At 44.5% G+C, this 27,211-nt stretch overlaps 1 protein-coding gene across 1 annotated transcript in view; it reads left to right on the top strand.

Annotated features, from left to right (window-relative positions):
- The window catches only part of Adamts17 (ADAM metallopeptidase with thrombospondin type 1 motif 17), a 338,353-nt gene that overhangs the window by 148,895 nt on the left and 162,247 nt on the right, over positions 1-27,211 (top strand). The window lies entirely within an intron of this gene.

Genomic DNA, 27,211 nt, shown 5'->3' with positions numbered 1-27,211 from the left:
GGACGCATTGAGCTCCAAGACTCCTCCTCATTCCACACAGCCACACTCCTGAGGTTCTGAGAAGGGGCTTGTGTCAGGCAGACCTCTGTGATTCTGAGACTCATACTTAACTTATTAAGGATGAAAGGAGATGAAAAGGGACTGGGTTGGTAGTTTTGAACCAAGTTGGGAAGTGTTAAGGTCCCTGGTGAGGCCAGGGCTGGGGGGCAAGGCAGGGAGCTGTGATAAGAAGCAGAGGGCCCTGTGGTCTTGGGACATGTGACCTTGAGGGCTTGAACTTGCACCTGTGCCTTAGTGGGACTTCCTCGGCTTACCACGAATGAATTGTTGATGAGAACAAGGAGGGGACATCACAGTGGTCTTCAGAAGTCACACCTCACTTGCTCCCAGTGTCTCCACATCCAGGATGTGACTAATCCAGCAAGCTGTGGGGCAGCTTCAGGTGAGAAAGAAAGAGGCACCTGAGTTCCCGGGGGCTGCCTGCTGCACACGGTCCAGCTGATGAAGCAGAGCAAGCTCCCCTGAATGCCTGTCCTCGCCAATCCCCACTGGATGGCCCCTTCTCTTGGACAGTTGTCACCTTGAACTTATCTGTCCCATGTCCAGTTCAGAATCTGGCAAAGGAGCTTCAGGGAGCCCTGTCTTCGGTGCTGTTCAGACTGTAGAAACACTGTCAAACTTCATCTGTGACTTTGCTCTTCAGTGTGGTCTGAGGATTGGCACCACCCCAGCACCTTGGAGAGTGCTAGGAACTCGGGCCCCCAGGTGATTCATGTGCACGTGGAAAAGATGGTTAAAGCATGCTAAAGGGGTAGCCTTTTCTACTTGGGTCATCTCAGGGTATATTCACTTCTAGCTGCATGCTAGAGCTACAAGAATTTGTATGGCCAAGTATCACTTAATGACAGTGACGCATTCTGAGAAAGGCATCATTTTACATCATTGTGTGGCTGTCATGGAGTGTGTTGACGCATATCCCATGCCCAGATATTACAGGGCAGTCACCCTACATGGTTTCTTCATACAATGCTGCCACATCACATGACAAGCAGTTTTAGGTGAACTTTATTTTGTTGATAAACTGCCTACTAAGATAACAAATATAGTATAGCACATGCAAAAATGAGTAACATAGTTATCAAGTGTGTATCTTTGGACAGGCTTGCTCACACCACCAGCAGGAGAGTGAAGCCTTGCACAATGAAGTTCGATGGCTACAGTATCACTAGGTTCTTGTGAGGCCACCTATAATCAATCATCTATGGCCACTGTTGTCTATGTGGGCTGTCACGGAATGCCATTATATAGCACAGGATTGTAACTTGAGGAAAGACCACCTCCTTTTTTTTTCTACTAGTAGTGGAGTTTGTTTGTTTTGTTTTTATTTGTGTATGCATGTGTGTCCATGTGAATATTTACCATGTATGTGATTGTGCCCACGGAGACCAGAGGAGGGTTTCAGATCCTCTGGAGCTGGAATTTCAGGTGGCTGTGAGCCACTAGACATTGGCATTGGGAACAAAGTTCCGGTCCTCTGGAAGAGCAGGAAGCACTCTTGACAGTTAGGCTATGTCTCCATGGAGTCTCAAGAGAGCTGTGGGAATTACATTCTTGCCCTCTGCTGGGATATTCCTTGGTTCCAGAGATGTCAAAGGCTTACAGAGTTTGCTGCTGGGTTCCCATGGCTTCTCCCTGAAGCTTGGAGATCATATCTTAATAAATGTGGCTGAAATAACCATCATTACTTATATCTGTTAAAGTCCCCACTTGGTCTAAACATCTAGCTTGATATATTATAAAATCTACTATATATGTATCTTATCTATATCTATACACATGCATATATATACACACACGTACGTACAGACATACACACATACACACACAAATATATATAAACTCTGATGTTGAACTCTTGGATATTGACAGAGCAGTCTGGAAACATGCGTGTTCAGTCAGACTTTGGGTCGCCTGTGAAATGGGGATTTTCCGTGTAGAAAATAGAAGGAAACAGGATTGTCTGCAACAAGGAATGAAATGTGAGACATGTCCTCAGAGTCCCCAGAGCAGTGACATTTGGCTACAGTATCTTGGCCAGGGCTGGAAACACCAGCATTGCTGTCCTGTTCTCTGGTCACATTCAGTTATTTTTGGTTTGAAGGCAGAAGCTGAAGCCTGGGCCATGGTATTTTTCCTAGAAAGTGGCATCTCCCCATTCCTGCTGCCAATGGCTCATATGTACAAAGCCATTCCCATGGTCCTTCCTGTTAGTAAATATCTACAGAGGGCAAGTAGGCTCCTCTGATTGTCCTAGGACATCACTTTCTCTTCTCAGGTGTGACACATGCTTACCTGTGGTACCAAATCCCAGTGTAACCTCCAGATGCTGTGTGGAAATGTCTAGAATCTGAGGATTGACAGTCTCAGCCCAGACATTCAGGCCCCTAACTACTCCTGCCTATGAAATAATTTGAATCATCTTTCCTGAGAAGCTGGGCTGCCCTTTGGGGATTGAGCCTATAATTGCCTAATATTCACTTTCAGGGGGCCTTATGCCTACAGCATGTCACACAAAGGTGACATTTCCTATGCATGGGAGCTCAGGAAGGATAGCTCAAAGGGCCAGTTACCAAAATGGAAAGATCACTCAGGAGTCCAGGCCTGGGCCCAGCCCAAGGCAGTCATGTTTTCACACTTGGGAACTTCAAAGGGCTGGAAAGGCAAAGGACGCACTGTGCTTTGAAGAGCTATCCCATGGCTGGGTTTCCTTCTGTGATTGAATGCATAGTGCCTTGTAGAACCCGTCTTTACCTCCAGGCATGCCATCATGGCCTTGACTGCCCAGCAAGTCTTACCTGGTTCCCGTGCAGCCTCAGGTTGCCGGATATACCACTGCCATTTGCAACTAAGTACTGGATAAATAGGTCAAACAGTGGTTTCCCATGATTCAGATTCTTGGCCAACATTAAAAGACCACCAAGAAAAGTAATGAAATATAGTAATGTCTGATTGTGGTTCATTTTCATCCAAATACTTTCAAGACAGTAGCATTGACATTTTATAGAAAAGAAAATGAAGTCCAAGGACCTCTGGTAGGAAACACAGTGTTCAAAATCGTTGTGAGTACTAAAGACCATGTGCTAATCATATGCCTTACAGCTTGACAGGGGGCATTTAGGGTAAGTCCCAGATCAACTAGAGAAAAAAAGTGTGGCTTACTGTATGCTTGAACAGGATCCATTCATGCCAGCACACATGTCTGTGTCTCTTTTGCTGTTCTCCACAGACAGACATTACTAATCAATCCCGGGACCTTTTCCACTGAGTCCCAGTTCGTAGACTCATTAACTCTAGAGGCAGCCACTGCCAATATATTTGGGTGAGAAACTGATTGCTGTCTTGTATGTGAGGGCTATGCTAAGACAGTGCATTCTTAGGCTACATTGACACAGCCTTCTCTCCAGCAGTGAAGGAAGTGGTTGCTCTGCTATGCCCTCTGAAAGTTAAGCAGGACTTGGAAGCCTGCATCAGTGTGAGAGGTCTGTTGTAAGGGCTATAGCTGGACATGCAGTGAGGGGACATGAGGGAGAAAAGAGCCCGAAGAAGTCAGTGTTGGAGAGCTGCAGGGACACAGGCACTTGAGGGCATACTAGAGTCTGCCAGGACTCTCTCCACCTCGCTTTATGAGAGAGAATCCCTCCCTGAACCTGGAGCTCACTGATCCACTGAGACTGGTCAGCAAGTCCCAGGGATCCCTGTCTCCACTTCCTCTGCAAGATTGCAGTTGCTCGGGCACCGTAACACCTGGCTTTCGATGTGTGAGCTGAAGATGCAGATCTGGGTCCTCGTGTTTGTGTGGCAACCACTCGACTGCCTCAGCCTTCTTCCTAGGTCTTCACTTTGCTTTGTATAGTCGGACAAAAGTTATAACATCACCTGAACCAATGAACACACACACACCACGTATGTATGCGTATGGATGAGAATAACGCAGTTTTGTCTATAAGAGGAGGAGGGTAGAGCTAGGCTTGTAGCTTGCTAGAGATACACTTTCCTAATGTGCGCAGAGGCCTGGGCTCCATCCCGAGCATGACAGAAGGTTGGGAGAGGGAGAGAAGCGAGAATAAAACAGTTACTAAATTGAAGTAACAGTACTCACTCAGAGTGGTAAAATGAAAATATAATTCACGGGATTGTAGATGTAACCAACCGTCTTATTAAAATAAGAAACACAGAACCAATGTAAAAGAGAAAGCAGAGAGGTCAGAGCTCAGAGCTAAAATCTTACCTCCTGCAGTGCTCCTACCTCCCCGAAAGAGAGCTACTTCCTGTGTGTCTATCTTTAAATAGTCTTTCTGTTTTGCCTTCTCATTGGTTGTAAACCCAAACACATGACTGCCTCATCACTGCCTGTAAGTACAGCCCTCCAGGTCTTAAAGGCGTATGTCTCCAATGCTGACTGTATCCCTGAACACACAGAGATCTACCTAGCTCTTCTACCAAGTGCTGGGATTAAAGGCGTGCACCACCACCACCACCACCACCACCACGCTCTTGCTATGGCTCTAATAGCTCTGACCCCTGGGGAACTTTATTTATTAACATACAATGAAAATCACATTTCAGTACGAATAAAATACCACACAGGACAGCAAGAAAAAAGGAATCAAAACCACACGCCTATAGTCACTTCTTGTTTCAGACGGCATACAGAATATTAACATTTTTAAATCCATTCTGCCCATGCATGTCCTTTAGCTAGTGCCTTTAATCCCAGCACTGGGGAGGCAGAGGCAGGCAGATCTCTGTGAGTTTGAAGCCAGCCTGGTCTACAGAGTGAGTTCCAGGATAGGCTCCAAAGCTACACAGAGAAACCCTGTCTGGGAAAACAACAAACAAAACAACAAACAAACAAAAAGTGACAAGACCTAGGAGGCCTTTCCAAGGCTGTGTGTGCAGTGAACAGTTGCTGGGAGAGAAGAGACTGTCTTCATTGCTTGGAGTTATGCAGGGAACCCCAGGGAAGCAGCAGTTATCACTCATGCTGGGTGGTCTTTCCGAGATGCAGCTGCCTTTGAGTTCCGCGAATCTCCAAACAAACCCTCACCCAAGCTGCTGTAAGTCCCCCCAAAACAAACAAACAAACAAACAAACAAACAAACAAACAAATGCTATTGGTTGACTCAGCTAGACTTGAATCATTTCTTTGCTCTGCCATTGGTGGTCCATGTAGGGTAAAGAAATATATGTTTCTATCTTTCCAGAAAAAAAAATCAGAGAACCCAATCCTAACCCCAAATCCCTTTAATTATTTTGTTGTTGTTGTTTTTAGTGAAATTCAAGTGAGTAACTCAGCAGTTCTTACAATCAGAACATAGTGAGGAAGGGTAGTAGGGCAGTGCCACACGCCTTTGTTTTCTGTGGGTGAATCCATGTGTCTAGAGGGGCAGAACGCCTCACAGACAGTCACTGCCGCTGCCAGCACAGCAGCTCTGCGCTGAGGGGTTCAGCTGGTGGTGGTTGGCACCGCATGAAGTGGAGGGCCATGTGCTGGGCAATGGGCAGTGCTGGGCAATGGGCAGTGCTGGGCAATGGGCAGTGCTGGGCAATGGGCAGTGCTGTGTGGTCAGAGCAGTGAAGTCATGTGACACAGCAGGGTACCTACTGCCGGAAACATCTCCAATGTGTTACCTGTTGGGCTTTTAAATTTCATTTTGGTTGCCTTGTGTTCAGAAAACTGTTACTGTGGCTACATTTCACACCCTGCCCCCTGGTCTGTTCTATGGCACCACATGGGATCCCAACCACAGTTTAAGAAGTTCCTACGTCTAAAAGAAACCAACCTAAGGGCCTCGGGTGTCAAAATTAATTGTTCGTTTCAAGTCCTATGGAACTTTCGGCCAGATAAACTTTACCCTGGGTCATACAACAAGCCAGAGCAAGGGTTAGTGGTTGGGGCCATGTAAAATGTATTCTCTGAGGTAATGGAACCAAATCACTTATCAATAATAAAGACAACAGAAAAGTCTTTGACACTTAGAAATATGTTAAACTAAAACTTGATTGAAGTCAAAGCAGAATTGGGCCTGAGAAGATAACTTGGTAAGTAAGGTTTTTTGCCTTGCAAGCATACGCCCCTGAGTTGGATCCATACAGCCCACATTAGAAAAAGGCCAGGCATGGTGACCAGCTCTGTGGTCCCAGTGCCCAGGATGTGGAGACAGGCAGATCTCTGGAGCATTCTGGCATGCCTTAGTCTAGCCCACTTGGGGAGCTCCAGCCAGTAAGAGACCTTGTCTTAAACAAACAAAGAAACAAACAAATAAATCAAATAAAAATGAATAAATATTTAAGATGGCAGATAATACCTGAAGAATAATATGCAAGATTATCTTGTTCTCTGGTCTCCATATCACATACGCGCACGTGCGCACACACACACACACACACACACACACACACACACACACACACACACAAAAAAAAAAAAAAAAAAAAAAACCAGAACAGAATGGAAATGAATGCACCATTCATGAGCATGTGTGGGGTGCAGCTAGAACAGACCTAGAGAGGAGTTTACAGCCCTAGGTGCCGAATTGGAAAAATGAAGGAATTCACCCATCAGTATTCCAAGTTCTTACTGCAAGAAACCAGCAGGACAGAAACATGCAAAGTAAGCAACAATACAGAGCAGAAATCAGTGATGTTGAAAATAGGAAAAGAATAGAGGAAATCAATGAAAAAAATTGTTCTCCAAAATAAATCAGCAAAACTGCTAAATCAGCAGGAAGATTGACAAGATAAAGAGAGGAGACTCATCAACATCAGGCGTGACCTGGGATATCGCAGCTCCTACAGCCTTTAAAAGGGTCTTAACAGGACAACTGAAGAAATGGAGAACTTTCCTGAAAGCACCAAACTAATAAAACCCAGTAAGATGAAACAGATGCTCTAAATGGACGTGTGTCTACTAAAGAAATAGAAATTTTAGATAGTACACTAAGACCCTTGCTGCTGCCCATGCGTGCATGGGAACAGGGCCGTCCACAGAAGCATGGGAACCTACCAGTGTTCTCAGTGAAGAATTAGTCTCCCTCCCCCAGCAACTCTCCATCGCCAAGGGCTCCTCAGTGTGGGGTGGGGCCCGGAGAGCAGCCGCCTCATCTATGCTGGGATTTTGACTGGTTAGGTCTTGTGTCTGTCTTGTGCAGGTCACCAAGCTGATGTGAGTTGGTGAGTGTGATGGCCATGTCATGTCCAGAGGACAGCACATCCCAGCATGCTCCCTAGTCCTCTGTCTCTTTACATGCTTCCTCTTCCAAGATGTTCCCTGAGCCCTGGTGTGTGTGTGTGGCGGGAGTGGGAGGGTGTTAATACAGGAGTCCCATTTAAGGCTGAGCACTCAGTCCCCAATTCTCAGTGCTGTGCTCAGGAGTCTCTATACTGACTACAGCCCACTGGAAAAAATCAAATACATGTAGTTGTGAGTGTGATACAATAGGGGTATATGGGGCTGGGGAAGGAGATATAGTGTGTAGACTTGATAATTTTTCATTGTGTGTGCGTCTGTATCTTTCTCAAAAAATAATTTAAAAATTTTTTGAATTTGTAGTTGGAAGTTATAGATGTGTTTAACATGATCTAAACAGTATACAATAAATACATCAAAATATCCAGTTACATCATTAATATGTGCATTTTAAATTTCAACTTATTTTTAATTTTTTCTTTTTTTTCTTTATTATTAAGACATTTCTGTTCATTTTACATACCAACCACAGATCCCCCTCTCCTCCTTCCTCCTGACCCCAGCCTTCCCTCACAACCCATCCCTCATTCGTACCTCCTCCAAAGCAAGGCCTTCTGTGGGGAGTCAGCAGAGCCTGATACATTCAGTTGATGCATGTCCAAGACCCTCCCCCTGAACCAAGGCTGTAAGGTATCCCACCATAGGCACTGGGCTCCAAAAAGCTGGCTCATGCACCAGGGATGGATCCTGATCCCACTGCCTGGGGCCCCTTAAAGAGGTCAAGCTACACAACTGTCTCGCCTATCCAGAGGGCCTAGTCCAGTCCCATGGAGGCTCCACAGCTGTTGGTCCACAGTTCATTAGTTCCCACCCGTTTGGTTTGGTTGTCTCTGTACATTTCCCCATCATGATCTTGATGCCCCTTGCTCATAGAATCCTTCTTCTCTCTCTTCGCCTAGACTCCTGGAGCTCGGCCTGGTGCTTGGCTGTGGGTCTCTGCATCTGCTTCCATCAGTTACTGGATGGAGGCTCTATGATGACAGTTAGAATATTCACTAATCTGATTACCAGAGTAGGCCAGTTCAGGCACCCTCTCCCATGTTGCTAGTAGTCTAAGGTGGGGTCATCCTTGTGGATTCCTGGGACCTTCCCTAGCACCCTGTTTCTCCCTGTTCCCATGATGTCTCCCTCTATCATGGTATCTTTCTCCTTGTTCTCCCACTCTGTCCCTTTTCCAGCTCAACCATCCTGTTCTCATATGTTCTCATCCCCCATCCCCTACCCTCCATTGCCCTCTTAACCCCCTGTTTGCTCATGGAGATCTCATCTATTTCCCCTTGCCAGGGTGATCCATGCATCCCTGTTAGAGTCCTCCTTGTTACCTAGCTTCTCTGGAGCTGTGAGTTGCAGTCTGAATATCCTTTGCTTTACATCTAGTATCCACTTATGAGTGAGTACATACCATATTTATCCTTCTGAGTCTGGGTTACCTCACTCAGGATATTTTCTAGTTCCATCCATTTGCCTGCAAACCTCATGATGTCATTGTTTTTTACACTGAGTAGTACTCCATTGTGTACATGTGCCACATTTTCTTTATCCATTCTTCAGTTGAATTTTGAATTTGTAGTTGGAAATTATAGATGTTATAGACGTGTTTAACATGATCTAAACAGTACACAATGAATACATCAAAATATCCAGTTACCTCATTAATATGTGCATTTTAAATTTGAACCTATTTTTTAATTTATTTTGTGCATGTGAGTGCGCATGGGCAGGCATGTGGCACAGTGCCCATGGAGGAGGGCAGATGACAAGGTTCAGGAGAGTCTTGCCCTTTGCTTGGCTGAGGTGGAATCCCTCTTAGTCTTCTCTTGCTGTACAGCTTCTTCCAGGCCAGGCATCCTGTGAGCTTTTGGTTGATTCTCCTGAAGTCTCCATCTTCCATCTCAGGGTAGGAGTGCTGGGATCACAGGTGCATGCCACAACACCCCGCTCTTTCTGTGGAGTTCAAGGGTCAGATCCGGGTCATGAAGTTGGAGCGACTAATGTTTTATGCACTGAGCCATCTCTCTGGCCCCTGTAGTTTTTATGTATCAGTTTAAAAACTCGAAAAACATAAGCTAAAGCCACGGAGACATCTCCAGGCCAAGATTTCACTGAAGAATTTTACCAAATACTCAAAGGGAAATTATCAATTTTATATATTATGTTATAGTAAACAGAAAATGAAAAACATTTCCCAATTAAGTGTAAGAAACTGATATTGCTCTGATACTAAAATATGAAAAAATATAGCTTAATATCTCTCAAGAGAATTTTAGAAAATCAAATCTAATTTTTTTTGTGTGTGTGTGTACACGTGTGTGTGTGTTTGTGTGTGTGTATGAGAGAGTGAATGAATGAATGAAGAATGAACAAAAATGCAAAGTCATGACCAAGGGGATTTATTTAAGGTACACAAGGTTTCAGTTCATCAATTTGTATACTATGTCAATAGCCTAACGAAGGAAAATCGTATCATTTGATGTAGAAAATTCATTTGTTGGCTGGGCGGTGGTGGTGCACGCCTTTAATCCCAGCACTTGAGAGGCAGAGCCAGGTGGATCTCTGTGAGTTTGAGGCCAGCCTGGACTACAAAGTGAGTTCCAGGAAAGGCACAAAGCTACACAGAGAAACCGTGTCTGAAAAAACCAAAAAAAAGAAAATACATTTGTCATTATATCTAACTTCTATTGTCTTCTGTTCATGATAACAACCTACATCATTTTGGAACATGGGGGATAGTCCTCTGCTCTCCAAGAATATCAACAAAACAACCACAGTGAATACACTGAGCAGCAAAGACTTAACCTTTCTAAGTTAAAAAGAACTATACATCTAATGAGACGTATACAGGATTTGTCTGGTGAAAGTCACGTGCTGATCAGTAGACCAGAGAAGGCTTGCTGTGTTCTGGGACTGAAGACTTAAGATAGAGGCGATGCCAGTTCTCCCTGAGTTGATCTGTAGGTTCAATGCCATTCTTAGCAAAACGTTAGCACCGTTTTTAGCGGACATAAAGAAAGTGATTCTGAAACTCTCAAGGAACACGATGGCCCCTAGAGTAACCAAAACCATTTGAGGACATGACGACTAGCGGGGACATGTCACACTCCTGGTTCTGACACTCTCTCGGTAGCTGAGGTATTCTCTTGACGAAAGAGAAATGTAGTTCAGTGAGTACCAGGGAACCCAGAATTAGACTCACACAAATATACTTGGTTTCTAACATGAATACAAAAGTGACTTAGTGCAGGTTAGTGAGTGAATGGCTTTTTCATTTAAAAACAATGCTGCAGAATTCGGACATTCATTGATGAAGAAAAAAGAACCTTGACATAAATGCTATACTTTCTCCCCAAACTTAGCTCAGAATGAATCATGACCTTCAGTGCAAAATACTAAACTTCCAGAAAAATACATCAGGGAGGAAAGTCTGGAAGCTGCGGCTGGGCGAAGCGTTCTTGGGTTTTCACAGAACACCATCCAAGCCAAAGAAAGTGCTGGAAGCACCCGTGTTGAAAGCCTTGCTGCGTGAGGCTCTTTAACAGTATTAAAGACGTTACAGGACTGTTTACACATTTCAGTAAAAATAAGTGACAGTAAACTGCAAACAGTCCTGAGAACGTGGTGAAAAGGCGCCAACAGGCATTTCACAGAAGAGGACAGGGATGTGTGGACAGAGAGGAAGCGCTTGGATGGTTGGAGCGTCATTAGTGGGCAATGCAGACTCAATCCACGATGTGTTATCACCACACATTACTGGATGGCTATAGTCAGAAGAGTGACTCGGAGTGCTGGCCAGGCTGCAGAAACTCGAGTCACCCCTACATAACTGATGAGGATGTAAAAGAATAGAGCTACTCTACAAAACAGTTTGGAGATGTCTCTCAAAACAAAAACTGCCCAAGCTCTTGGGAGGAGGAAGCAGGAAGATCAGGAGTTCAAGACTCTCTTCGACTGCATAGATAGTTCAGGGTCAGTCTGGAATACATGAGACCCCATCTCAAATCCTGGAGCTTACCAAACGGCCCAGTGGTTACAGTCCTGTGCATCACCCCAGAGAACTGATGATTCCGTCACCTAGAATCTTGCATGTGTATGTTAAAGCAGGTGTCTTCATAATTGCCCCTAAACTAAAACTACCTAATCCTCCAATGGGTAAACAGTTAAACTGTGGTTCATCCATTTCCTGGACTACTACCTACCAATTAAAAGTGCATGAATTCTAGATACACACAGAAATGTAAATGAACCTCAAATTATTCTGAATTTTTTTTTTAAAAAGCTCCTTTTCAGAGGAATAGACAGTACATGGTTCCATTCACATCACAGCTGTGAACTAGCGTAATTATAGAGATGAAGAGAGATTGATGGTTGTTAGGGTTTAAGGGATAAGTGTAGGTAAGCCCATAAAGGGGAAGTCTGTTGGTGATGGTACACTTAAGCTTTTCAACTGTGGTGGTAATTATACAGGGATGCGTGTGTTCAAATTGTATTCAGCTCGAGCCAGGCACCCAACAGAGTGCACAGCTTCCTGAAAAACCAGAACAGGTTCTGTGGGATGTGGTATTTCAAATTTCTGATCTTCATTATACTGTGTCTATGCAAGATGTTGTCACCGGAGAAGGCCGAGTCAGAGATGCATAGATCCTGCATGTGTTTTTATCTGCAACTTTTGTCATGTTTATGACTACTTTAAATTTAAGAATTTTTCTTTAAAAAGCAAATTGCCTTGAGAGACTTTCCAGGCCACACCTCAGACTGACTAGGAACTTTCACAGGTACGAGGGGGTGGGCACCTGTGTTTTTCAAAGTTCATTAGGTGACTCTCACGTGCAGCCACATTTGTGAATCTGTGCTTAGTGGTGTGAGTGGCTGTCATGATCATTGTCATCCTGCCCTCGCAGTGACAGCAAGACCTCCAGAGCCCTTGCTCTGTGCCCCTCCCTCATCATATCTACCCATCAGGAGTAATCGCCATTCTCCATTCGCAGCCATGGTCTGGACTTCTTCCAATGGGGACCAGTTGGCCCCAGATGAATGATTCTGGAAGTGGCACTTAGTTCACTTTGGAAGGACGCCTGGATTGGCACGTGGTCCTGGTTCATCAAGGAGCTCAGAGCCTCCTTGACTTTTCCCCATAGCAGAAGGGAATGGAGACTTGAAGGTGGAGAGGAGGCTGCGTTCATACATCTTAACAGGGTGCTCCCTTTGCAGGAGCAAAGTGGAGCATTGGAAAGCAGTGGACATTGGAAAGCCTTTCTAGTTGTGGTCTTTTAGGTTTTGGATTCCTCTCTCTCCTCCCTGAAGTGCATTCTAGATGTAGCTATGTGTGCTGTAGTTATGGTACCACAAGACCATTTGGAACCCAGAGCATGTCCTTCAGGAGAGACAGAAACAGGAACATGAGCCCAAGGCCTGCATGACTCAGCCAGCCATTGACACCTATCCATAGCTAGTAGGAAATGCCTTGCTCGATGCCTTGCTAGACACACTGAAGTGTGAGCCCTTCTCAAAGAATGGTTCACTCTGGCTGTGTGTGACCTCCTCTTCTGTTTTCTGCATAAACCAATTTCTGTCCACTTCCACCATGAGTTGAAGAGGCTGGAACCCCAACGGAGGAGTCCTCCCTCTCTTAGACTTCTCGGCTTTCAGAACAATGAGCCCAAGTAAACCTCTGCTCTTTGTAAGTCAGCCAGCCTCAGGATTCTGTTATAAGAAAGCCAAGACATGGAGGTTGACTCAAGAAGGAGGCCCATCCTCGTGTGAATCTGGTGATTTTGTTTGGCCTCCTGGTCTGGCAGCAGGTTCTACAGAATGAATCCCAAGTCAGGCCAAAGTCTGACAGGTGGTTGTGTTATCTTTCTGGATATCTAGGTCAATCTGTTCCATAACTTGATGCATCCTGAAAAAGAAAAAGCTTTGTCTGCCAAAAAGGGCTGTTTATATGCCCGTGACATTGCCGGGAGCAAATGTGCCGTAGGAGTGGAGGGTAAAGGACATGGGGGGAGGAGCAAAGGAAATCTCCCCTGCAACGCCGCGTGTTCCAGAGGCACCATTCACACAGACAGGTGTCACGGACAAGCTGAAGTCAGCAATGATGGGACATGAAGACAAGCCTGAGGCCACTGATTCCACAGGACCCAGAACCAAGTGACAAAGGCAACAAACATTCAGAGGTGACCAAGTCTCCTGATGTCCCTCCTGAGGTTAGACTCTGCATCACACATTCTCTCACTGGTCCCCACCAGTCAGTCACCGGTCTGTGCTCAGTTTCCTTTAGTGGTTGAAGCATTGGTTCCATATCCGTGGAGAATTAACCCTTCTCGTGATAATCTCAAAATGGAGAGGAGGTAGTGTTTGTTGACATGTGGTCCCTTCCCTCCCTTTAGTCAGTGAAACCTCGCTGAAATTTTTCCTGGGGTGGAAGGAAAACCTTTTGGCCTCATGAGTGAAGAGGGGTGGCCCGAGATAAAGGCAGGAGGCCTTTTCTTCAGAGCAGTGAGTCTCTGCCCTGCCAGAGCTGTCAGGTTTGGTCATTCAAGTTGACAGACATTTAAATCAAGGCGAGCGTTAAAGTTGTTTTGGAAGAAGAAAAAGGACAGAGATGGTGCAGCAGCCTTGGACTGTGAGTCCCACTCCACCGCACTAGTGGAGCTGAGTCCCGTGGGGGCTGGGTGAGTCCCGTGGGGGCTGGGTGAGTCCCGTGGGGGCTGTGTGAGTCCCGTGGGGGCTGGGTGAGTCCCGTGGGGGCTGGGTGAGTCCCGTGGGGGCTGGGTGAGTCCCGAAGGGGCTGGGTGAGTCCCGAGGGGGCTGGGTGAGTCCCGAGGGGGCTGGGTGAGTCCCGAGGGGGCTGGGTGAGTCCTGTGGGGGCTGGGTGAGTCCCGAGGGGGCTGGGTGAGTCCCATGGGGGCTGGGTGAGTCCCGTGGGGCCTGGGTGAGTCCCGTGGGGGCTGGGTGAGTCCCGTGGGGGCTGGGTGCCATGCAGCCACAGGGGCGGGGGACTGAACCGGCAGAGGTGCCGCAACAGGGGCACCATCTTCTGTTTCAGTCCTGGGAGTGGCTTATTTGGGGAGCTATGAGGCCTCCTCCAGGGACCTCCCTGGATCAACCCTGGGAGGCTTTTTGTCTGAAACACCTTTCCGATCTTGATGAGACCTTGTGGGCAGGGTCCCTTTCCTGTTTTAATAACCCATTATCAACTACAGAGTTGCCGCAAGTAAAAATATCAATTATCGCTTACGCAAGACCTGGCGCTACTTGAAACCGCATTCCATCTTCAGAACACCATAGTCGCTTTGAGCCAAACTTCAGAGAGGGTTTGAGGACAACTTGTGTACACAATCATTAAGTCAGTCAAAAGAATATATTTTTATCCTGTAAGTCGAATGCCAGCTAAGCAGTAGTGATTAACTGCAAGAAGTTGTAATTTATACTGGGCAAAGTGGAGAAAATTTTTAAGCTATAAAAAGTGTTGCTTAAGGCAAGAGGAAGGAATATAAAGCCCCCAACGTTTCAACTGCATAGGAATGTCAGAAACAATCTCTTGGTTTAAATTTTTTTATATTTTTTATTTTTTGTGTATGGATATTTTTACTGCATGTATATATGTGCACTCTGTGTGTGACTGGTACCTGAGGAGGTCAAAAGAAGGTACTGGATCACCTGGAACTGTAGTGACCAATGACTCACCATGAAGGTGCTGGGAATTGAACCCAGGTCCCCTGCAAGAGCAACGAAGTGCTCTTAACCACCAGGCGAAACTAGCCATTGGTTTTAGAAAAATGATGAGTCTATATTATAATGTCCAAGGGTTTTTGAGCAATGTGTAGTCACAAACTAGTATAGCCAGGAGCTGCAAACAATTTTAGTCAAGGGTCACAAAAGGCACCATGTATATGACCATGGTCCCTAAGGATATATCACAAAGGACGTAAAGCTACCGTAGTTTGTGGAGCGTGCACTCTGTGGTGGTGTTTGCATGATGGCAGAAAGGCCTGATGTTATGTCTCTCAGATTGTTCCTGGTCATGAAGCAAGCAGTGTGTGGCTGTGTTTAGTCATTAGTGCAACCATCACTTCTTAGAGATGCTCACCTCAGAGTGGAGGTGAAGAGAGATTCGGATTTTTTGAGTGTGTCCAGAATATACCAACATGACTGACTTCTCTGGTTTCACCCAAAAATTTGGTTTTCTGCTTGGAAAGAAAGATCACTCTGAGTTTTGGTTTTGATTAAGCCATCTAAAGTATACTGAAGTTTGGTTATCAACTGGTCTACACTATGGCAGTGGTCCTCAGACTTCTAGGAGTTAGAACTACCTGGGAACACGTAAGCATCCAAATGTTGAGGTCATGCCTCATGCCAATGAAGTCAGAAATTCAGACTGTAGGAGCAAGACACCAGTGTTTCTTTGGGCTTTCTAGAAGATTCCACTCTGTAGCCACATTTTAGCCAATGCTGTATAGAAACTGAACAGGGTCTTTCTTGGTCTTCTGATTCTAGAATTTGCCTTTCAGATTTTGGACCATCTCCCTGGTTGTAAGCTTCATTAGGCTGGATATAAACTGCTTTGAGCCTGTAACATACATTTGTATTGATAAATGTGCTGCTTGAGCCCCCTGAGAACCCAGCTCTGGAAGTGGGGTAACCCCCCATTTCAGACTCTCACATGTTTATGTCGTGTCCTCCAAGGCCCTTTGTCTGGGGATGGTCTAATCCCTAACTCTGTGAACAAGGACAGAGCAACCCAACAGCCCAAGAGTGAAAATGCTGTGTTCTTGTGAACAGCTAGAACAGGGGTTACTATTGTTTATTCCATGATATAAAAGTGCCTGCTGTGGGAAGGGGGATGGGAAGTTCAGCCCATGGGAAGCTTATCCATGGAGAGAGAGCTCAGTTGGTTCCTGCTCGGCTGGGTGTTTTGAGCACTCAAGTTGATAATGTTTTGCTATCTTGTCTGACTAGCTGGTTGGTTATCTATCTATCTATCTATCTATCTATCTATCTATCTATCTATCTATCATCTAGCTAACTAGATAGTTAGCTGTCTATTATCTATCATCTATCTGTCCATCTATTTATCATCTATCATCTATCTGTCCATCTATTTATCATCTATCATCTATCTGTCCATCTATTTATCATCTATCATCTATCTGTCCATCTATTTATCATCTATCTGTCCATCTATTTATCATCTATCATCTATCTATCTGTCTATCATCTCCCCCCCATTGGCCTGCTACATATTTAATAAACTCGCTCATTAAAAGCCATAAGAATCGAGAACCATGTAGAACAGAACCTTGAAGGGAGGTAACGTGTGTCCCCCTCAACCCCACTCCCCACCCCCCACCCCCACCCCTGCTTGGAACTGTGGCTTTTGACCTACATAACCTAGGTAAGTGTCTTCCCTGGAGTCTCTGGTGTGGTGACTCTAGGAAACATCTAGCTACTTCAGGAACACAGGCAAAGTGAACAGCACCCCAGGAGAGCAGAACCCTTTCAGAGAAACTCTGGGATCTAGACAGGTTGCTCTGTTTTTCATGAGTCCATGTGTGCCATCAGTTTGCCAACACCAGTTTCTCTGTGTGGTTAGCTCTGGGCCAGGCTGTCAGATGTTTCTGAACTGTTGAAAATATAAAACAGAGTGACCAATCCTGCCCTTCAGGGTGACTCCGAGAGTCATGGAGAGGGACTGTGATGGTCAGAGTTCAGGGACATTCTTTGGCCTCAAGGATTGACAGCTACTTTAAAGAGAAAAAGACCTGTAAACTACACTCAGAACGGGACTGGGCATGAACCAAAGCCCTGGACACTGGCATGCTGTGGGAACCATGAAGGGGCTGAGGTTGCTCTGTGCCCTGTGATGAGCACTTCTCGGCTCTGGAAGGGGCTGGGCGAATATATTATTCTGGTTCCCAATCCCTCCCCACCTCCCTGACAGGATGGAAAAGGTAGAGTCCAAATAATGAGTCCATAAAGACCCCCTGGGGACTGGTTTCATAAAAGGCAAGGGGGTGATAGTCATTAGGAACAGGAAGTCCCTTGTCCTTAGGATTGCTACTGCCTAGAGGTCCTGTGCCCTTTGATGTCCCCAACAGGCCTTTGAACTTTGGGAGGAGGCAGGTTCTCCCCTTCTGCGGGCCTCCTGCTGCCTGCTAATCCTCCTCTTCTCTGGCCTTTGAAGAGACAGGAAATGCTGGGGTCTGGACTCCCATGCCCATTAAAAGGCTTCACCAACCAGGGGGGCACAGAATCTGGAAGCTACTGGGGGTAAGGGGCAGGTTCCATCTTATGCCCCTTGGTAGCCTTTAGATCTCCACCACATTCTGAGTTTTTGGGAATTAACAAATTAACCAGCATCACAACCAGCCCCGTTCCCATTGGCTGAGAGATCTAGCAGTTATTATTGTGGGGGTGGGGGTTAAATCTAAGCTTCTTGGGAATCAGAGTTGCTAGATCTAGGTGGACTTGAAACTAATCAAGAATGATATAAAGCCAGTTTATCGTAATCATGCACACGAGCACACACACACACACACACACACACACACACACACACACACACACACGCACACACGCACGCATGCACACGCACACATGCATGCATGCACCTATGTGCATGCTTGTACACAAGGCCAGAGGAAGATGTCTCGTGCCCTGTTCTGTTTCTTTTCACTTTATTCTTCACTTTATTCTTGTAAGACAGAGTCTCTTACTGAACCTGTTGCTTGATGGTTTTTGTTGTTGTTGTTTCAGCTATATTGGCTAGTCAGCAAAGCCCCAGCCATCCTCCTGCCCCCCCCCGCCCCCCGCCCCGCAGGAGTTCCAGGTGCACAGCCGTCCCAGCTTTTGCAGGATGCTCTGAATTTAAACTTGGGTCCTCATGCTTATACAACAAGTACTGTGCCACTGAGCCGTCTCTCAGCCTCACCTTGATCGTTTCTTCTAAGTTAAAGTCTGCATTCCCCTGTTTTCATAATGCCCTCGGGGCACCTTAGTAGGCAGCTCGGAGGCTGTTTAACTCCTTCACTCTCAGATGAATGTACCTAAAATGAATAAAGCCACTGTCTCAGTGGTGATCCCCAACCTTAAAATTATTTTGTTGCTGCTTCCTAACTGTAATTGTCCTACTTGTATGTATTGTAATGTAAACATCTGATATGAGGGATATCTGAAATGTGACCCCTCTTGGGTCACAGGTTGAAAATGCTGCTTTAGAACGTGTGTTCCACGTGCCTAGCATTTCAGGGTTGTGTGTTTCTAGTAGAAAGCATTTGACAGGTCCATAGTGGATGACTAGCTAGGTATGGCTACTTAGTCCTGTCTAGTCAGGGATGAGGAAACTGAGGTACAGGGGTGTTACTAGGAGAGGAGGCAGGTCCTCCATGCTTTGTGATGTCTTTTTACCCTTTTCTCTGTCTCAACATAATCAGTGAAGTTTGGTAAGGTAGAGTGTCTTACATGTGTATGTAAGTGTAATACAGAAGCAGAGGCACACAGATCTAGACATGACTCATACACCTTGTGTCTTCTGTCGTCTCATGACTGGTTCATTGAGAGAGACAGTATATGTTATGCATATATTACCCATTTTTACCTACCGTGATGTTACCCATTGTAGCAAGTAACACCAATACGCTGTTGATCCCATGTGACGGAGCTGTTCCCTGGGCTCTTCATCTCACCTCAAACATTCATTTCCCCAAACCAGCCAAGACAGCTTTGAGGAAAGGCCAGGTCTGACTCTTGTTCTCCTGTGCCCTTTCATCAAAATCCAAGAGCTTTTGAAAGACAGGTCAGCTCAGAGCCAGCTGAATCCAAAACTTCCAACATGGCAGAATCTAGAACCCCCTAGCCATCTTCCACATCTTCAGTCTTCAGTAGAGGTGAGTGGTGTGGTGCATTGTGGGAGTTCTTTCTTGACTCCCTCCGTGGCATGCTTTGAGATTTCTTGTAGCAAATTCAGAAGAGGTGTGCTATTTTGTTTAAGATAAGATCCATCCAAAGTCATTAAGTTATTATGGTGTCTAATATGTGTGGCATGAGGCCCATGTGTGCCCTTGACCTCCCAGTCACTTAGAGTTAAAATGACTGTGTGCTTAATGCTGCACATTTCCGTTAAATATCACATTGCCAGAAATAATACATGCCCTGGAACACAAACCTAAAATAACATGGAATTTTCAGTCAGGTAATCTTTAATTTAAACTAAAAATAACCTAAACAGTAGTTTATAGAAACCTCAAGGAACAGGACACCCGCCCACTGCCAGTTCATCTAACTGCAGGACACTTACTTAGCATTTGAACCTTTCAAACCAGATGAAGCGTGAGCTATATTAGACACGAGCCCCAGAAAGCCAAGAATCCCACTCTTGGCTGGCCCTGCTGACTAGAACATTCCTTTTGGAAGGCCACTGCTCAGGGCCAGCAGAGGGAAATGCTCACAACAAGTGGCCTGCTCTTGGAGAGAGAGATGCTGTGGGGAGCATGGCTTTGGGAACAGCACCATCAAGGTCTCTGAGTGCTTGTGTAGCCATCCTGTGTGTCTCCTGAGGGTCCGGGTTCTGTGGCCAGCACCAACGGATAGTGAGGGTCAAGGAACCTCTTTCCATTTATAGCTGACTTAATCACCATAGGAGAGTTAGATGTGTTCCTGGGTTTAACCTTCTTCCTGGTTGAGATCAAGGGCTCAGCTCTTCTTGATGGTATTCCCAAACAATATCCTTGCTTGAAAACTTATCTACTGTTAAATATATTTTCATGCACTTATCCACCACATAACAACAACAACGATGAGAAATCCATGCGAGTTAAAATTAGGAAAACGATTACCTTTCTATCCTCTTCTATCCCATACGTCCATCGTCTGCATCATTTGTTCCTTTATCTAATCTACATTGTCTTGTTCTCCTTTCTATATGTTATACTAAACCCACATGATCATTTTTTGCATATATGTTATAGGTAGGATCTGTATATGAGAGAGAACATGTACTTTTTTTCTTTCTGAGATTGTATGGCCTCAATTAATATTATATACATTCTAAGTCCATTCACCATTCATTTTCCTGAAATTTTGTGATTTTAATTTTCTTTAGAGCTAAATATTCCATTTCTCTACGTGTTAGATTTTCATTATCTATTCCTTTGTTGGAGACCAGCTGGTTTGGCTCCATTTCTTTGAATAAAGCAACAGTACACAGGGTGTGCAAATATCTCTATTGTAAGATATGAATTTCTTTGGGTATATGGCCTAGAGTGAAATAGTTGGGTCAAATAGTAGAATTATCTCTATAGAAGTTCATTGAGATGTATAAACTTTGGGTCTGGCTAATCTTCCTGTGTGATTGTTTTTATTTGCAACTTCTTTCCAATAACATTAACTTTTTTAAAGAAAAGAAAAGAAAAGAAAGAAAGAAAGAAAGAAAGGAAGAAAGAAAGAAAGAGAGAAAAGAAAAGAAAAGAAAATTCTTCTGGTGGCTGCTTGGGAGATGCCTGCTGGGGAGGACGAGTGGTGATTGACAGAAGGCAAAGGTAGAGCAGGTTACCTGGTGTGTTGGGTCTCCATAGGACCATGGCCCAGTTCACGAGGTAGAAGATGCCACTGTTTTTGACCGATTATTGACAGAGGGGGAGGAGGGAGGCTGTAGAGAATTCCTATAGGCAGAGCTGAGGTCCCCAGAGGGATTCAACCATTTCTGAAAATAAGACAAGACTGTGTAGTTGAGAGATGTCCGGTGTGGTAATAGTTGTCACATTCTTCATGTTGTAACTGGCAAGATGTTCTTTCCTTGGGGTCGTGTCATGAGAGTGGGGTCCTATGTGTCAGAGGCGAGTGAGTTAGGCAGTCGGAGCCCCTAAGCTAGTCTCCAGAGTACTAGTCTACATCACATACCAAGTTCCCTACCTTGAACAGGCTCTTGTCAGTGGAAGCGAGGAGACAGATGCATAGCCTTTACAGAGCAATGAAGGGAAATATTTGGAGAACATGAGCCAGAGAGAAAAGAACATTTTGCCTCTTGAGGGAGCATTCCTATTTTCAGAAAGCCTAGGCTTCTGCAGTCTGAGTGGAGTCCTCTCGGAACTAACACAGGGTCTCTATTTGTCTCACTCACTGGCCTTTCAGACCCTCTCCTGCCAAAGCTGTAGGCAGCAGCTTAAACTAGTCACGTGCAGTAGTCAAACCTTGTCATTATAAAAAGGAAGCTAGAACTGCTTTTTTTTAAAATGAGGTATTTTATTTGCTAAGCTCTGTCGAAGTTTTCATTAAAAATATGACCAGCGTTATTTAAACCTATATTGCATTTAAGGTGGTCAACTTTTGATGAACTCCGGTAAATGTACTTGAAACTCCAGTTTGTTTCCTCAAAACTTAGTATAAAGCAGAAAGAGAAGGGGAGATAAACATGTAGAAAAGGTGATAAGTTGATTTTCCTTAGCATAATGTCTCCAGAGTTCATCCATGTTATTGCAAGCAAATTGATGACTTTCCTTTGTTGTTGTTGTTGTTGTTTGGAGATTGGGTCTCACTATGTAATCCTGACTGGTCTGGAACTCACTATGTAGACGAGGCTATGAATCCACCTGCCTTTTCATCTTTTATTTAGACTAAATAATATTCAGTCATTTGTAAACAACATATTGTATTTGCCCATTCATCCGTCATAGGATATTGTCTTGATTTGCTTTCTACTACTATAAGCAAGGCTTACATGTCGGATCCCTGACCATCACTGAGGAAAGCCAAGGCAGGAACTCAAGCAGGCCAAGAACCTGGAGGCAGGAAGTAAGGCAGAGGTCATGGACAAATGCTGCTTACTGGTTTGCTCAGTCTACTTACCCTGGACCACCTACCTGTTCAGGGATGACATCAACCATAGTGGGCTGGGCCCTCCCACATCAATCACCCATCAAGAAAACGCACCATGGTTTGCTCACAGTCCAATGGAGTTATTTTTCTCAGTGGAGGTTCCCTCTTACCAGGTGACTCTATTTGTGTCAAATAGACACCCAACCTGCACAGACCTTCAGGCAGATTCCATGTTAGCTGTGCCATCAGTACCAGAATGAACCTGGGAGTGTTGATCTCTGAGCTCTTCATTTTACTTTTTGAGGGGATAAATAGCCAGAAGTGAAATTGCTGGGTCATTCAGTAGTTTGGTAGTTCTATGTTCCCTTTTGGAGACACCTCTCTGCTGCTTTCCATAGCATCAATTACCCTGTCTGGCATCCTGGCCATCAGAGAGGGGAACTCCACAACTTTATAGGCACTGGTCCCAGCGAGACAGGCACAAATGACAGCTCCTTGTGTTCTGATTGACATCTCCCTGAAGCAAATCAGGTGCCATGAAGAGCATCTTCTTCACAGACCTGATGACTTTTATATATTGTCTTTGGAGAAATGGCTGTTTGAATCTTTAGCCCTCTTTTCAAGTTCAGGTTATTAGGGGATTTTTTTTTTTATTGACTTACAGGACCTGCTTATGTATTTTAGAAATAAACTTCTCATGTTGTGTCGTCAGTGGCTCTCAACCTATGGGGTCATGACCCCTCTGGGAGCACGTACCAGATATTTATATTACAATTCATAACAGTAACAAAATTATAGTTATGGAGTAGCAACAAAAAATAATATTGTGGTTGGGAGTCAGCACTATACAAGGAACTGTATTAAAGGGTTGCAGCATTAGGAAGGTTGAGAACCACTGTGCTACATGAAATAAGCCAGTCACAGAAGGAAAGTACTGGATAGTTCACTTATGATTTAAGAGTAGAATGGTGGTGATCAGTGCAGAGGGACAATCCACACACTTTGGTCTAAGAGCTGCTGCGTAGCCCATAAATGCAGTTAGCACTACTAGATTGAATTAAATAAATAATGTTAAAAATCTCTTGCCACAACAACAAAAAGTTTAGAAAACATAAACCTCAGGGCTAAGGATATGGCTCCATAGTACAATGTTTGCCTACCATGTGGAAGGCTCTGGGTACAACCACAAAATGAAATTGTTTCAAGTCACTGATTTTAGGCATAGTGCGGTGGTACACACCTTTAATCCCCGTGCTTGAGAGACAGAGGTGGGTGGATCTCTGAGTTCAAGGTCAGAACTGATCTATATAGTGAGTTCTAGGCCAGTGAGTGCTATAAAATGAGACTGTGTCTCAAAAATATAAAAAGATTGTCTCAAAAAGAAGTAAGCCTATTATGTGAAACTTTATTTGAAAGTTGCTTTCCCATATATTGACATATGAATAACCATTTTCTTTTGCCCACCAAAAAGAAAAGAATTATTTTAAAAAGAAAAGAGAACAGTTGCATTGAAAGAAAGATAGAACTCACTTTATACATCCAAATGACTGTAGTAGTATATCTAAATTGCCTCATTGGACCAAATTACTCAATCATTTCCTAGGTCTTCCCTTGACCCTTAACGTTTGGAAGAGTGATGCCCACCCGGGAAGAGTAGATGGTAATTGTCCAAGCAGAGATGGTTCTCATCCTGTGAGCTGTCTGCCTCGCTATTGAAATAATTTCACACCCGTCACAAATATGAGGTGTCTGATATTTGGGGCACATTGTGCAGCATCAAACAGATAATCCATTTGGTAAATATTTATCCGAGCTTGCTGGAGGCCAATCCTGATGAGAAGCTGTGTGGAGGGCGGGGTCAGGAGAACCCCTATGAGAGGCTCCAAAGCTCTGTGAAGAGCACTGCTGTGAGGGACAGAGGCCAACAGGAGCAGGAGAAAGCGGTGCTCACTCTTCCGTCCAATACAAGCTGGCCGGCTGACCAGTTAACTGGAAAAACTGGTCCAGGTGGAGAAACATCAAAGTATTATACTTAGGTGCTTTAAACAATTTAACCTAAACTTTATAAACATGTAGACTGTGTTATAGTTTAGTAACAACTGTTTCAATATAGCATAAACAGTTCTTGTTTATTTGTTTGTTTGGTTTTGTTTTTATTTTGTTTCCAATTTTGTGATTGAGAGGCAAGTCTTTCTGGTAAGGGCATCTGCCCACTGGGATACTATCAACTTCCTTCCTGCTAGCATACTCCTAATGCAAGTGGGAACCCAGTTCCTCCCCTTCCTTTCATCCTGAGATGGTTTGAAAGAAAATGACCCCCAAAGGGAGTGGCTCTATTAGGAGGTGTGGCCTTGTTGGAGTGGGTGTGGTCTTGGTGGAGGAAGTGTGTCACTGTGGGGGCAGGCTTTGAGGGCTCATATATGCTCAAGCCACACCCAGTGAGACAGACCACTTCCTGTTGCTTGCAGGATATAGAACTCCCAGCTACTTCTCCAGCACTATGTCTGCTCCAGCACCATGTCTGCCTGCACGCCACCATGTCCCACCATGATAATAATTGATTGAACCTCTGAAGTGTAAGCAAGCCCCAAGGAAATGTTTTCCTTTATAAGAGGTGCCGTGGTCATGGTGTCTCTTCACAGTGATAGAAGCCCTAAGACATATTCTTTCCTTGTTCTTTCCTCCCCGTCGCCTCATTGAACCTAAGAACTTGGGTGTACTAAGCCAGGGTTCTACCACCAAGTTGCTGCTGCAGTCACTCCAATCTCTTTAGTATACACATTTCTGTATGTAGCAGGAAGGTAAAGCCTCCCATGAAGCAGTCTGGGACCAGATGTGTAGGATTTATTCTTCATCTTTTACTGTTCTGCCCAAAGATCATGGTAGCCACATATTTTAGTTAATAGCAATATTAGTTTTCATGCAAACAACTGTACATTGGAAGAAAATTGGGCTTTGTTTGAAATTTTAGGCAGTCTGACAATGGAACAACTATATGAGAAGATTAGTATTGTTGGAATTATGCAGTTTATCACTATGCTTATCCTCATTTTACAATTTAAAAACATAGTCAAGCCGGGCGGTGGTGGCGCACGCCTTTAATCCCAGCACTCGGGAGGCAGAGCCAGGCGGATCTCTGTGAGTTCGAGGCCAGCCTGGGCTACCAAGTGAGTTCCAGGAAAAGGCACAAAGCTACACTGAGAAATCCTGTCTCGAAAAAAAAAAAGGAAAAAAAAAAAAAAAAAACATAGTCAATTTAAGTGCCAGGATGACAGCTTTAGAAAAACTTGTTAAACCTGTAAAAATTCAGACAGAAGAAATTAACAACGAAGTTGTTTCAAGTTTGGATCATAAGGTTACAGAAAGAAAGCCTGTTTTCACACAGTCACCCTTAATTTATCCTGTAACCGTACAGCAGTTGCCTGATCAAATGACTACACAAAATATTTGGGCTCCAATTGAAATGTTGGATTTAAAAAGGTTTAAGGAGGCAATAGTATCTTATGGCATGCATTCCCCATATGTAAAGCAAATGTTAAACTCTTGGTCAACATATAATAGGATTGTACCACAGGACTGCCAGGAGCCGACATGTCTCAAAAAAGAAAAATTTTGTAAGTTATTAAAACATTTTAAATGCCATATTGTGTAGATCTCTGAAGGTGACTGTCCAGGCTGTCAGCTGTCTCTGTCTACCCTACAAGACTCCCGAAAGTTACATACATCCTTTTCCCATTTCTCAGGTAATATTATATCCTTCTGAGGTCTTTGATGTGGTTTAAGACTAGATAGTTGTAATTTCCTCAGTTATGATAAAAGATAACTTAGATATAAAACCTTAAACTCACAAATATAAGATAGATAGGACATCTTCTTTAATATTGTAACTGTAATTCTTACTCGATAATTGTTTTGTTATATGTAATTTTACTATGTTAAAGTTAAAACCTTCCTTTTTAAAAAAAGAAGAAAAGGGGAAATGCTGTGGATATCGCTCTATATAAATAAAACACTGATGGCCAGTGACCAGGCAGGAAGTATAGGTGGGACAAGGAGAGAGGAGAATTGGGGAAACAGGAAGAAGGAGGGAGAGACACTGCCAGCCTCCACCAGGACAAGCAGCATGTGAAGATGCCGGTAAGCCACCAGCCATGTGGTAAGGTATAGATTTATAGAAATGGGTTAATTTAAGATAAAAGAACAGTTAGCAAGAAGCCTGCCACAGCCATATAGTTTATAAGTAATATAAGTGTCTGAGTGATTATTTTATACGTGGATTGTGGGACTGTGGGGCTTGGTGGGACCTGGAGAGAAGCTCTCCAGCAACAAACAACTTTGCCTTTGCCTGCATATTTCACTGCTTAATACACCATGAAGTCCCATGTATGAGGTAATGGGTATCACTGGCATGTGAAGGTTGGAGAATATAGTTGACTATCCTCAACTGGTGGAAACAGATGGATAAGGCATGCTAGCCCAAGACTCAGGATGCCTGAGCACCAGGCAGTATGTTCTCCAGAGGATATGGCTTTGGCTGGGATCAGGCCAAGACAGATCTACACAGGAAAATGTGTAGAGGTGCCCAATGGGATGCATCGTGTGATCTGCTGGGGAGACCTCAGCATGAAAGGGCAAATGGGGATATCGAGAGGAGGTAAAAGATGTTCGAGGAAAGTAGGGAACTCGGGCTCAGGGAAAGCATCGGAACCCCTGTTTATCATGATCTCCTCTCCCAGGCTGTGGTGACCTGAGTTAGGGATAACAACTTTCGTCCATTCCATCTCCTTCTGACACATTCCCTGGCACTTGAGAAACATCTAGTATTTTTGAATGAGTCAAAATGCATGGTTCTGGTTTTTCACTGTAATTAGTACCAACCCCCCCCAAACAAAACAAAACAAACAAACAACAACAAAACGGTTTCCTCAAGTACACTGGGTTTCTCTCCTGGAAATCATTGTCCGCAAGCTGTGGGCAAGCCAAGCGTGTGTGCTCTGTACCTTAGCTCACCCCACTGTAGGCATATGGGTAAACTAAGGTCGCTGTTCAGGTCAGTGTCTGGTCAGACTCCCATCTAGAGGAGCCTCGAAGTGTTCC

Source organism: Peromyscus leucopus, chromosome 1, assembly GCF_004664715.2.
Source record: "Peromyscus leucopus breed LL Stock chromosome 1, UCI_PerLeu_2.1, whole genome shotgun sequence".
Classification (NCBI taxonomy): Eukaryota; Metazoa; Chordata; class Mammalia; order Rodentia; family Cricetidae; genus Peromyscus; species Peromyscus leucopus.
This window is presented reverse-complemented; position numbering and strand designations above follow the sequence as displayed.